The sequence below is a fragment of the Pleurodeles waltl genome, unplaced genomic scaffold (assembly GCF_031143425.1).
Source record: "Pleurodeles waltl isolate 20211129_DDA unplaced genomic scaffold, aPleWal1.hap1.20221129 scaffold_72, whole genome shotgun sequence".
In the NCBI taxonomy this organism is placed as follows: Eukaryota; Metazoa; Chordata; class Amphibia; order Caudata; family Salamandridae; genus Pleurodeles; species Pleurodeles waltl.
In genome coordinates, this window is record NW_027150393.1 from 914,856 (window position 1) to 927,443 (window position 12,588).

Genomic DNA, 12,588 nt, shown 5'->3' on the forward strand with positions numbered 1-12,588 from the left:
TTTTAAAGGTCATTTCTGTCTAAGTGTGCATTGAGAGAGACTGAGGTTTTAGTGAGCAAACACAAAAGCTACTGCTGCCCAGTGTCGAACCTGGGACCTTTTGCGTGTGAGGCAAATGTGATAACCACTACACTACAGAAACAAGCTTGCTGGCTTGACTGAAGGAGCACAGTTCCCCTCATATGTTTGCCCGATTTCCTCTATACTTGATCAGCAGTTGCTCAGAATGCGAGGGGTAAGTGTGAAAATTGCAGCAGTGTCAGCCAGCATGCATACACTCAGACGTCCTGCAAAGTCACAGCTGCGGGCAGAGACAGACAAATATCTGATGCCTAAATGCCAGGAACGCAAGCCTGTGAAATCATCACACAGGGCGCACTGAGAGCAAGCAGGAAGGAAGCCAAGGCATTGTAATCCATTTTTCGCCTGAGGCAAAAAATATGTTTTGCGCAACAATGCTTCGAGTGGAATGAGAAATGTTGAGGGGTTGTGTATTTTGAGCAGGATTTGATTGTTTTCCGCTAAAATGGGCTCGTCCGGGATTTGAACCCGGGACCTCTCACACTCGAAGCGAGAATCATACCCCAAGACCAACGAGCCTGGGCAAAGAAACGCTACGGCTCCCACCCTGCTCTGAGGGTTGGTGGCAGAGAGTGGGAGACTACATCCCAAAGCAAGAAACGCCACATGGTGCTCTCTTCTGCAGTATGACTAGAGTCATTTGCATGGTCGTCATCGAACATGACATAAAAAGCCTCTATCCTTTAGACATTTTGTCCCAGATTTACAAGAAAATGACTGAGCGCGACGCTGTGCCAAATTTGCAAGCCCCACGCTCCGTCATTTTCAAAATGCAGGGAAGCGCCGTATTTAGTAGAATACAGCGCACCCCTGTGCTTCCCCCTGCGCCAGCTCTAAATTAGCTGCTGAGCGCCAACGCAGCCGTTCTTGCACCATGGTACAAGGATGACTGCGTTGAGGGGGAAATTGTTTTTGTGCAGGAAGGGACACCTTCCTGGCCAAAAGAAAAATCTTCAATTGTGATTTGCTCTTACTTCTATGTGTGCTGCAGAATGCAGCACACATAGAAAGAGAAAAAACGAGGAGAAATGAAAACATTTCTCCTCAGTGCGCCACTCTAACGATACCCCTGGGATGGCGTTGGATTTTGGCGCTGACGCAGATTTACGACAACTCCTAAATCTGGAGCAGCATCAAAATGCTATGGTGTTGCTGTGGCACAATCACAGCAACACCCATTGCACGCCCCTTCCAGGGAAAGTGCTGAATGCTAAGGTGCCGTATTTACAAGGTGGTGTTAAGCCACAAAAAGTGGCTGAACTCCATCTTGTAAATACCGCGCAGTGCATAGTGCCACCGAGGCGTCACTAAAAGTGATGCTCCATTGGCGATTGGGCCTTGTAAGTCTGGCACCTTATTTGTTCAAGGTGTGTGTTCTTGGTGAGGGCAGGAAAGCTATTTTCGCTCTCATACCTTCCTTCCTTGGCTGGCTTGAATGCGGTAGGCTCAGGCTTCAATGCAAAGGTCAAACAGTGAGCAACTGACTGACGTAAGCTGGCGCAACTCCTCTTGGTGAGCTGTGACAGATGCCCCAGGAGCGTAGTACCTCACGATGGTGAGGGATAGACACAGTCTCTTTTATCTCAGCTTGCCTGTCAGCTGAGTCAGGAAATGCAAATACTGGGAAAAAGCCCAGCGACTTGCTGTTTTTGCTTGGCTTCGAACCAGGGACTTTCTGCAGGTGAGGTGCGCATTATAATCACTACACTACACAAACAGACACACTTGCCGGTTTGCTTCATGTGGCTATGCATTGTACTGGAACCACCACACTATGGAAACAGACACACCTGCTTGCTTTATGTGGCTCTGCATTGGACTGGGATGCAAGGACTGAGGGCCAATGTTCATGACGCTCAAAGCTGAGCCTTCCGGAACACGATCTCTTGCCTTGGAAGAAAGGAACTGGCATCACTTTCATTCCAAGAGGTGATTTCAGAACTGGACCCGAAATTACCATGGAGAAGCACTGTGCATTTAATGTTCCTATGAGCACTGCTGCTCCAGCACAGAAAAGCAGTTGCAAAGAAATCTTGCATACCTTCATGATGCTGAACCGTCTCAACGCAGGTATAAAGCATGTATTGCATTGCAACATGACATCTTACAAGAGTGAAAAGCAGAAATACTCCTGGTTAAAACACAGACTGAACCTATAAAGGTAAGGGTTTGTCTGGGATTTAAACCAAGGTCCTCTCTCACCCGAAGCGAGAATCATACCCCTATACCAACTAGACTGCTGCTGCAGAGGCATTTGAAACATCTTCTGAAGCGTCTTTCAGAAAAGCAGGGCCATTCGGAGGCTCTCTCTCTAAGCGTGCCATAGCAATTGATGTTTTCTGTCAAGGATTTTTTGTTTGTCTCTAGCAAGGAAAGAGGTAGTCAAGATGCCCTGTGCCAGTGAGCTGAACTAGGGCACTGATGTGAAAAGCAGACCCTTTCTGGTAGTTGTAACCCTCTGCAAGTCCTGGACCCTTGCAACTTAGACTTTCAGACCAGAAGCACTGAAGGGCCTGCTAGCTCTTGAGCCAGAGAAGCATGCCTCTTGGATTCAAGCACACTTGCTCGCTCAGCGCTCGATCAGGCGAGATTTATAGTAGTGGCTCATAGGCCTGAAACACTCACCTGGGAGACGCCGGGTGGCTGATTTCCCGGAATGGCCCTTGATGGGGAAATCACCTCCTTTCCCCCGCCTCATTTCAGAATTGTGTGCAAGTCGCAAGACAGTGTTCAGGGGTTCATGCGTACTGCCTACTCCCAGCTGCCTCTCTGTCTTCTTCATGTAAATTGCAAGTCACGAGGAGGAACCATTGCCAATATGCTCCGCCCACCTAACCAAGAAACCCAGTTTGAGCTTGTCTGCCTGTGTTGTTGCAGGGGCAGTGTCTTCTTTGCCCAAAAGGTGGCAGGAGAGACTCACTTCAAACGATAGAATCAACTGCTTAAGTAGAAACCAGCATGGTAGTTACTGTCATAAAGTGCAGCTCTAACAGAAGGTGTGCCTGAGATGCCCCTTCCAGTAATACACAGAATTTTGATTGAGGGCCCAGCCGATGGGTTGGTGGATTTCTCCTCACATGCCACAGCAGCTTCCAAAGATAGTGGTGTGAGGAGCTGGCTGTGCAAGCAGAGCAAGATTTAAGGTAAGAAAACACACCTGTTAGGAGTGGGATTTGAAACCACGCCTCCATGAAGAGACCAGAAGGCTCAGCTTCACTGAAGATCAAGCTCTCTTGAGTCTGGCACCTTAGACCACTCGGCCATCCTGACAGCCAAAACATTGTGCAGGTCTGACTCTTCAGTCTGCATTTGTTGATGCTGCCGCTTGCAATGTTCCTATCAAAGTCACAGCTTTAAAGGCCCCACAATATAACATGGCCAAGAAAAAAAAAAAAACAGAACAAGAAACAAGGCACATGCACGACCACCGAGGGATGCAGATAACTTTTTATCGTCCTGCAATAGTAAAGCACATTTTACACAGGTCACAAGTTTTTAAAGGTCATTTCTGTCTAAGTGTGCATTGAGAGAGACTGAGGTTTTAGTGAGCAAACACAAAAGCTACTGCTGCCCAGTGTCGAACGGGGACCTTTTGCGTGTGAGGCAAATGTGATAACCACTACACTACAGAAACAAGCTTGCTGGCTTGACTGAAGGAGCACAGTTCCTCTCATATGTTTGCCTGATTTTCTCTATACTTGATCAGCAGTTGCTCAGAATGCGAGGGGTAAGTGTGAAAATTGCAGCGGTGTCAGCCAGCATGCATACACTCAGACGTCCTGAAAAGTCACAGCTGCGGGCAGAGACAGACAAATATCTGATGCCTAAATGCCAGGAACGCAAGCCTGTGAAATCATCACACAGGGCGCACTGAGAGCAAGCAGGAAGGAAGCCAAGGCATTGTAATCCATTTTTCGCCTGAGGCAAAAAATATGTTTTGCGCAACAATGCTTCGGGTGGAATGAGAAATGTTGAGGGGTTGTGTATTTTGAGCAGGATTTGATTGTTTTCCGCTAAAATGGGCTCGTCCGGGATTTGAACCCGGGACCTCTCGCACCCGAAGCGAGAATCATACCCCTAGACCAACGAGCCTGGGGACAGAAGCGCTACGGCTCCCACCCTGCTCCGAGGGTTGGTGGCAGAGAGTGGGAGACTACATCCCAAAGCAAGAAACGCCACATGGTACTCTCTTCTGCAGTATGACTAGAGTCATTTGCATGGTCGTCATCGAACATGACATAAAAAGCCTCTATCCTTTAGACATTTTGTCCCAGATTTACAAGAAAATGACTGAGCGCGACGCTGTGCCAAATTTGCAAGCCCCACGCTCCGTCATTTTCAAAATGCAGGGAAGCGCCGTATTTAGTAGAATACAACGCACCCCTGTGCTTCCCCCTGCGCCAGCTCTAAATTAGCTGCTGAGCGCCAATGCAGCCGTTCTTGCACCATGGTACAAGGATGACTGCGTTGAGGGGGAAATTGTTTTTGCGCAGGAAGGGACACCTTCCTGGCCAAAAGAAAAATCTTCAATGATGATTTGCTCTTACTTCTATGTGTGCTGCAGAATGCAGCACACATAGAAAGAGAAAAAACGAGGAGAAATGAAAACATTTCTCCTCAGTGCGCCACTCTAACGATACCCCTGGGATGGCGTTGGATTTTGGCATTGACGCAGATTTACGACAACTCCTAAATCTGGAGAAGCATTAAAATGCTATGGTGTTGCTGTGGCACACTCACAGCAACACCCATTGCACGCCCCTTCCAGGGAAAGCGCTGAATGCTAAGGTGCCGTATTTACAAGGTGGTGTTAAGCCACAAAAAGTGGCTGAACGCCATCTTGTAAATACCGCGCAGTGCATAGTGCCACCGGGGCGTCACTAAAAGTGATGCTCTGTTGGCGATTGGGCCTTGTAAGTCTGGCACCTTATTTGCTCAAGGTGTGTGTTCTTGGTGAGGGCAGGAAAGCGATTTTCGCTCTCATACCTTCCTTCCTTGGCTGGCTTGAATGCGGTAGGCTCAGGCTTCAATGCAAAGGTCAAACAGTGAGCAACTGACTGACGTAAGCTGGCGCAACTCCTCTTGGTGAGCTGTGACAGATGCCCCAGGAGCGTAGTACCTCACGATGGTGAGGGATAGACACAGTCTCTTTTATCTCAGCTTGCCTGTCATCTGAGTCAGGAAATGCAAATACTGGGAAAAAGCCCAGCGACTTGCTGTATTTGCTTGGCTTCGAACCAGGGACCTTTTGCATGTGAGGTGCGCATGATAACCACTACACTACACAAACAGACACACTTGCCGGCTTGCTTCATGTGGCTATGCATTGTACTGGAACCACCACACTATGGAAACAGACACACCTGCTTGCTTTATGTGGCTCTGCATTGGATTGGGATGCAAGTACTGAGGGCTAATGTTCATGACGCTCAAAGCTGAGCCTTCCGGAACACGATCTCTTGCCTTGGAAGAAAGGAACTGGCATCACTTTCATTCCAAGAGGTGATTTCAGAACTGGACCCGAAATTACCATGGAGAAGCACTGTGCATTTAATGTTCCTATGAGCACTGCTGCTCCAGCACAGAAAAGCAGTTGCAAAGAAATCTCGCATACCTTCATGATGCTGAACCGTCTCAACGCAGGTATAAAGCATGTATTGCATTGCAACATGACATCTTACAAGAGTGAAAAGCAGAAATACATCTGTTTAAAACACAGACTGAACCTATAAAGGTAAGGGTTTGTCTGGGATTTGAACCAAGGTCCTCTCACACCCGAAGCAAGAATCATACCCCTATACCAACTAGACAGCTGCTGCAGAGTCATTTGAAACATCTTCTGAAGCGTCTTTCAGAAAAGCAGGGCCATTCGGAGGCTCTCTCTCTAAGCGTGCCATAGCAATTGATGTTTTCTATCAAGGATTTTTTGTTTGTCTCTAGCAAGGAAAGAGGTAGTCAAGATGCCCTGTGCCAGTGAGCTGAACTAGGGCACTGATGTGAAAAGCAGACCCTTTCTGGTAGTTGTAACTCTCTGCAAGTCCTGGACCCTTGCAATTTAGACTTTCAGACCAGAAGCACTGAAGGGCCTGCTAGCTCTTGAGCCAGAGAAGCATGCCTCTTGGATTCAAGCACACTTGCTCGCTCAGCGCTCGATCAGGCGAGATTTATAGTAGTGGCTCATAGGCCTGAAACACTCACCTGGGAGACGCGGGGTGGCTGATTTCCCGGAATGGCCCTTGATGGGGAAATCACCTTCTTTCCCCCGCCTCATTTCAGAATTGTGTGCAAGTCGCAAGACAGTGTTCAGGGGTTCATGGGTACTGCCTACTCCCAGCTGCCTCTCTGTCTTCTTCATGTAAATTGCAAGTCACGAGGAGGCACCATTGCCAATATGCTCCGCCCACCTAACCAAGAAACCCAGTTTGAGCTTGTCTGCCTGTCTTGTTGCAGGGGCAGTGTCTTCTTTGCCCAAAAGGTGGCAGGAGAGACTCAATTCAAACGATAGAATCAACTGCTTAAGTAGAAACCAGCATGGTAGTTACTGTCATAAAGTGCAGCTCTAACAGAAGGTGTGCCTGAGATGCCCCTTCCAGTAATACACAGAATTTTGATTGAGGGCCCAGCCGATGGGTTGGTGGATTTCTCCTCACATGCCACAGCAGCTTCCAAAGATAGTGGTGTGAAGAGCTGGCTGTGCAAGCAGAGCAAGATTTAAGGGAAGAAAACACACCTGTTAGGAGTGGGATTTGAACCCACGCCTTCATGAAGAGACCAGAAGGCTCAGCTTCACTGAAGATCAAGCTCTCTTGAGTCTGGCACCTTAGACCACTCGGCCATCCTGACAGCCAAAACATTGTGCAGGTCTGACTCTTCAGTCTGCACTTGTTGATGCTGCCGCTTGCAATGTTCCTATCAAAGTCACAGCTTTAAAGGCCCCACAATATAACATGGCCAAGAAAAAATAAAAAAACAGAACAAGAAACAAGGCACATGCACGACCACCGAGGGATGCAGATAACTTTTTATCGTCCTGCAATAGTAAAGCACATTTTACACAGGTCACAAGTTTTTAAAGGTCATTTCTGTCTAAGTGTGCATTGAGAGAGACTGAGGTTTTAGTGAGCAAACACAAAAGCTACTGCTGCCCAGTGTCGAACCGCAGACCTTTTGCGTGTGAGGCAAATGTGATAACCACTACACTACAGAAACAAGCTTGCTGGTTTGATTGAAGGAGCACAGTTCCTCTCATATGTTTGCCCGATTTCCTCTATACTTGATCAGCAGTTGCTCAGAATGCGAGGGGTAAGTGTGAAAATTGCAGTGGTGTCAGCCAGCATGCATACACTCAGACGTCCTGAAAAGTCACAGCTGCGGGCAGAGACAGACAAATATCTGATGCCTAAATGCCATTAACGCAAGCCTGTGAAATCATCACACAGGGCGCACTGAGAGCAAGCAGGAAGGAAGCCAAGGCATTGTAATCCATTTTTCGCCTGAGGCAAAAAATATGTTTTGCGCAACAATGCTTCGAGTGGAATGAGAAATGTTGAGGGGTTGTGTATTTTGAGCAGGATTTGATTGTTTTCCGCTAAAATGGGCTCCTCCGGAATTTGAAACCAGGACCTCTCGCACCCAAAGCGAGAATCATACCCCTAGACCAACCAGCCTGGGGACAGAAACGCTACGGCTCCCACCCTGCTCCGAGGGTTGGTGGCAGAGAGTGGGAGACTACATCCCAAAGCAAGAAACGCCACATGGTGCTCTCTTCTGCAGTATGACTAGAGTCATTTGCATGGTCGTCATCGAACATGACATAAAAAGCCTCTATCCTTTAGACATTTTGTCCCAGATTTACAGGAAAATGACTGAGCGCGACGCTGTGCCAAATTTGCAAGCCCCACGCTCCGTCATTTTCAAAATGCAGGGAAGCGCCGTATTTAGTAGAATACAGCGCACCCCTGTGCTTCCCTCTGCGCCAGCTCTAAATTAGGTGCTGAGCGCCAACGCAGCCGTTCTTGCACCATGGTACAAGGATGACTGCGTTGAGGGGGAAATTGTTTTTGTGCAGGAAGGGACTCCTTCCTGGCCAAAAGAAAAATCTTCAATTGTGATTTGCTCTTACTTCTATGTGTGCTGCAGAATGCAGCACACATAGAAAGAGAAAAAACGAGGAGAAATGAAAACATTTCTCCTCAGTGCGCCACTCTAACGATACCCCTGGGATGGCGTTGGATTTTGGCGCTGAAGCAGATTTACGACAACTCCTAAATCTGGAGCAGCATTAAAATGCTATGGTGTTGCTGTGGCACACTCACAGCAACACCCATTGCACGCCCCTTCCAGGGAAAGCGCTGAATGCTAAGGTGCCGTATTTACAAGATGGTGTTAAGCCACAAAAAGTGGCTGAACGCCATCTTGTAAATACCGCGCAGTGCATAGTGCCACCGGGGCGTCACTAAAAGTGATGCTCCGTTGGCGATTGGGCCTTGTAAGTCTGGCACATTATTTGCTCAAGGTGTGTGTTCTTGGTGAGGGCAGGAAAGCTATTTTCGCTCTCATACCTTCCTTCCTTGGCTGGCTTGAATGCGGTAGGCTCAGGCTTCAATGCAAAGGTCAAACAGTGAGCAACTGACTGACGTAAGCTGGCGCAACTCCTCTTGGTGAGCTGTGACAGATGCCCCAGGAGCGTAGTACCTCACGATGGTGAGGGATAGACACAGTCTCTTTTATCTCAGCTTGCCTGTCAGCTGAGTCAGGAAATGCAAATACTGGGAAAAAGCCCAGCGACTTGCTGTATTTGCTTGGCTTCGAACCAAGGACCTTTTGCATGTTAGGTGCGCATGATAACCACTACACTACACAAACAGACACACTTGCTGGCTTGCTTCATGTGGCTATGCATTGTACTGGAACCACCACACTATGGAAACAGACACACCTGCTTGCTTTATGTGGCTCTGCATTGGACTGGGATGCAAGGACTGAGGGCCAATGTTCATGACGCTCAAAGCTGAGCCTTCCGGAACACGATCTCTTGCCTTGGAAGAAAGGAACTGGCATCACTTTCATTCCAAGAGGTGATTTCAGAACTGGACCCGAAATTACCATGGAGAAGCACTGTGTATTTAATGTTCATATGAGCACTGCTGCTCCAGCACAGAAAAGCAGTTGCAAAGAAATCTCGCATACCTTCATGATGCTGAACCGTCTCAACGCAGGTATAAAGCATGTATTGCATTGCAACATGACATCTTACAAGAGTGAAAAGCAGAAATACTCCTGTTTAAAACACAGACTGAACCTATAAAGGGAAGGGTTTGTCTGGGATTTGAACCAAGGTCCTCTCACACCCGAAGCGAGAATCATACCCCTATACCAACTAGACTGCTGCTGCAGAGGCATTTGATACATCTTCAGAAGCGTCTTTCAGAAAAGCAGAGCCATTCGGAGGCTCTCTCTCTAAGCGTGCCATAGCAATTGATGTTTTCTGTCAAGGATTTTTTGTTTGTCTCTAGCAAGGAAAGAGGTAGTCAAGATGCCCTGTGCCAGTGAGCTGAACTAGGGCACTGATGTGAAAAGCAGACCCTTTCTGGTAGTTGTAACCCTCTGCAAGTCCTGGACCCTTGCACCTTAGACTTCCAGACCAGAAGCACTGAAGGGCCTGCTAACTCTTGAGCCAGAGAAGCATGCCTTTTGGATTCAAGCACACTTGCTTGCTCAGCGCTCAATCAGGCTCGATCAGGCGAGATTTATAGTAGTGGCTCATAGGCCTGAAACACTCACCTGGGAGACGCGGGGTGGCTGATTTCCCGGAATGGCCCTTGATGGGGAAATCACCTCCTTTCCCCCGCCTCATTTCAGAATTGTGTGCAAGTCGCAAGACAGTGTTCAGGGGTTCATGGGTACTGCCTACTCCCAGCTGCCTCTCTGTCTTCTTCATGTAAATTGCAAGTCACGAGGAGGCACCATTGCCAATATGCTCCGCCCACCTAACCAAGAAACCCAGGCCCGTATTTATACTTTTTGACGCTAAACTGCGCTAACGCAGTTTAGCGTCAAAAAATTTTGCGCCGGCTAACGTCATTCTGAAGCGCCATGCGGGCGCCGTATTTATTGAATGGCGTTAGCCGGCGCAAGCAGACCGGCGCTGCCTGGTGTGCGTGGAAAAAAACCACGTACACCAGGCAGCGCCAGCGTTGGGAAAAATGGCGCTAGGGGGTCTTAAAAATGGTGCAAGTCAGGTTGACGCAAAAAATCGCCTCCACTCGATTTGCGCCATTTTTAACGACGCCCAGACGCCATTGAAATGACTCCTGTCTTAGTAAAGACAGGAGTCATGCCCCCTTGCCCAATGGCCATGCCCAGGGGACTTATGTCCCCTGGGCATGGTCATTGGGCATTGTGGCATGTAGGGGGGCACAAATCAGGCCCCCCTATGCCAAAAAAAAAATATAAAAAAAAAAATGAAATACTTACCTCAACTTACCTGAATGTCCCTGGGGTGGGTCCCTCCATCCTTGGGTGTCCTCCTGGGGTGGGCAAGGGTGGCAGGGGGGGTCCCTGGGGGCATGGGAGGGCAGCTGTGGGCTCATTTTGAGCCCACAGTTCCCTTAACGCCTGCCCTGACCCAGGCGTTAAAAAGAGGCGCAAATGCGGGTTTTTTTGACCCGACCACTCCCGGGCGTGATTTTTGCCCGGGAGTATAAATACGACGCATTTGCGTCGCAGACATTTTTTTGGACGGGAACGCCTACCTTGCATCTCATTAACGCAAGGAAGGCGTTCACGCAAAAAAATGACGCTCTTTACTCCTACTTTGGCGCTAGACGCGTCTAACGCCAAAGTATAAATATGGCGTTAGTTTTGCGCCGAATTTGCGTCGAAAAAAACAACGCTTATTCGGCGCAAACGGAGTATAAATATGCCCCCCAGTTTGAGCTTGTCTGCCTGTGTTGTTGCAGGGGCAGTGTCTTCTTTGCCCAAAAGGTGGCAGGAGAGACTCACTTCAAACGATAGAATCAACTGCTTAAGTAGAAACCAGCATGGTAGTTACTGTCATAAAGTGCAGCTCTAACAGAAGGTGTGCCTGAGATGCCCCTTCCAGTAATACACAGAATTTTGATTGAGTCCCCAGCCGATGGGTTGGTGGATTTCTCCTCACATGCCACAGCAGCTTCCAAAGATAGTGGTGTGAGGAGCTGGCTGTGCAAGCAGAGCAAGATTTAAGGTAAGAAAACACACATGTTAGGAGTGGGATTTGAACCCACGCCTCCATGAAGAGACCAGAAGGCTCAGCTTCACTGAAGATCAAGCTCTCTTGAGTCCGGCAACTTAGACCACTCGGCCATCCTGACAGCCAAAACATTGTGCAGGTCTGACTCTTCAGTCTGCACTTGTTGATGCTGCCGCTTGCAATGTTCCTATCAAAGTCACAGCTTTAAAGGCCCCACAATATAACATGGCCAAGAAAAAAAAAAAAAACAGAACAAGAAACAAGGCACATGCACGACCACCGAGGGATGCAGATAACTTTTTATCGTCCTGCAATAGTAAAGCACATTTTACACAGGTCACAAGTTTTTAAAGGTCATTTCTGTCTAAGTGTGCATTGAGAGAGACTGAGGTTTTAGTGAGCAAACACAAAAGCTACTGCTGCTCAGTGTCGAACCGGGGACCTTTTGCGTGTGAGGCAAATGTGATAACCACTACACTACAGAAACAAGCTTGCTGGCTTGACTGAAGGAGCACAGTTCCCCTCATATGTTTGCTCGATTTCCTCTATACTTGATCAGCAGTTGCTCAGAATGCGAGGTGTAAGTGTGAAAATTGCAGCGGTGTCAGCCAGCATGCATACACTCAGACGTCCTGAAAAGTCACAGCTGCGGGCAGAGACAGACAAATATCTGATGCCTAAATGCCAGGAACGCAAGCCTGTGAAATCATCACACAGGGCGCACTGAGAGCAAGCAGGAAGGAAGCCAAGGCATTGTAATCCATTTTTCGCCTGAGGCAAAAAATATGTTTTGCGCAACAATGCTTCGAGTGGAATGAGAAATGTTGAGGGGCTGTGTATTTTGAGCAGGATTTGATTGTTTTCCGCTAAAATGGGCTCGTCCGGGATTTGAACCCGGGACCTCTCGCACCAGAAGCGAAAATCATACCCCTAGACCAAGAAGCCTGGGCACAGAAGCGCTACGGCTCCCACCCTGCTCCGAGGGTTGGTGGCAGAGAGTGGAAGACTACATCCCAAAGCAAGAAACTGCACATGGTGCTCTCTTCTGCAGTATGACTAGAGTCATTTGCATGGTCGTCATCGAACATGACATAAAAAGCCTCTATCCTTTAGACATTTTGTCCCAGATTTACAAGAAAATGACTGAGCGCGACGCTGTGCCAAATTTGCAAGCCCCACGCTCCGTCACTTTCAAAATGCAGGGAAGCGCCGTATTTAGTAGAATACAGCGCACCCCTGTGCTTCCCCCTGGCCAGCTCTAAATTAGCTGCTGA

The 12,588-nt window shown here is 48.3% G+C and overlaps 3 non-coding genes across 3 annotated transcripts; all 3 read right to left on the reverse strand.

Moving 5' to 3' along the window:
* Nucleotides 1–528: 528 nt before the first annotated feature.
* Nucleotides 529–600, reverse strand: TRNAS-CGA (transfer RNA serine (anticodon CGA)). The gene has a single exon. It is a non-coding gene; the product is annotated as a tRNA-Ser (tRNA).
* A 3,501-nt stretch (nt 601–4,101) lies between these two features.
* TRNAP-CGG (transfer RNA proline (anticodon CGG)) lies at nt 4,102–4,173 on the reverse strand. Its single transcript has one exon. It is a non-coding gene; the product is annotated as a tRNA-Pro (tRNA).
* Nucleotides 4,174–12,187: 8,014 nt separating this feature from the next.
* Nucleotides 12,188–12,259, reverse strand: TRNAQ-CUG (transfer RNA glutamine (anticodon CUG)). The gene has a single exon. It is a non-coding gene; the product is annotated as a tRNA-Gln (tRNA).
* Nucleotides 12,260–12,588: the final 329 nt, after the last annotated feature.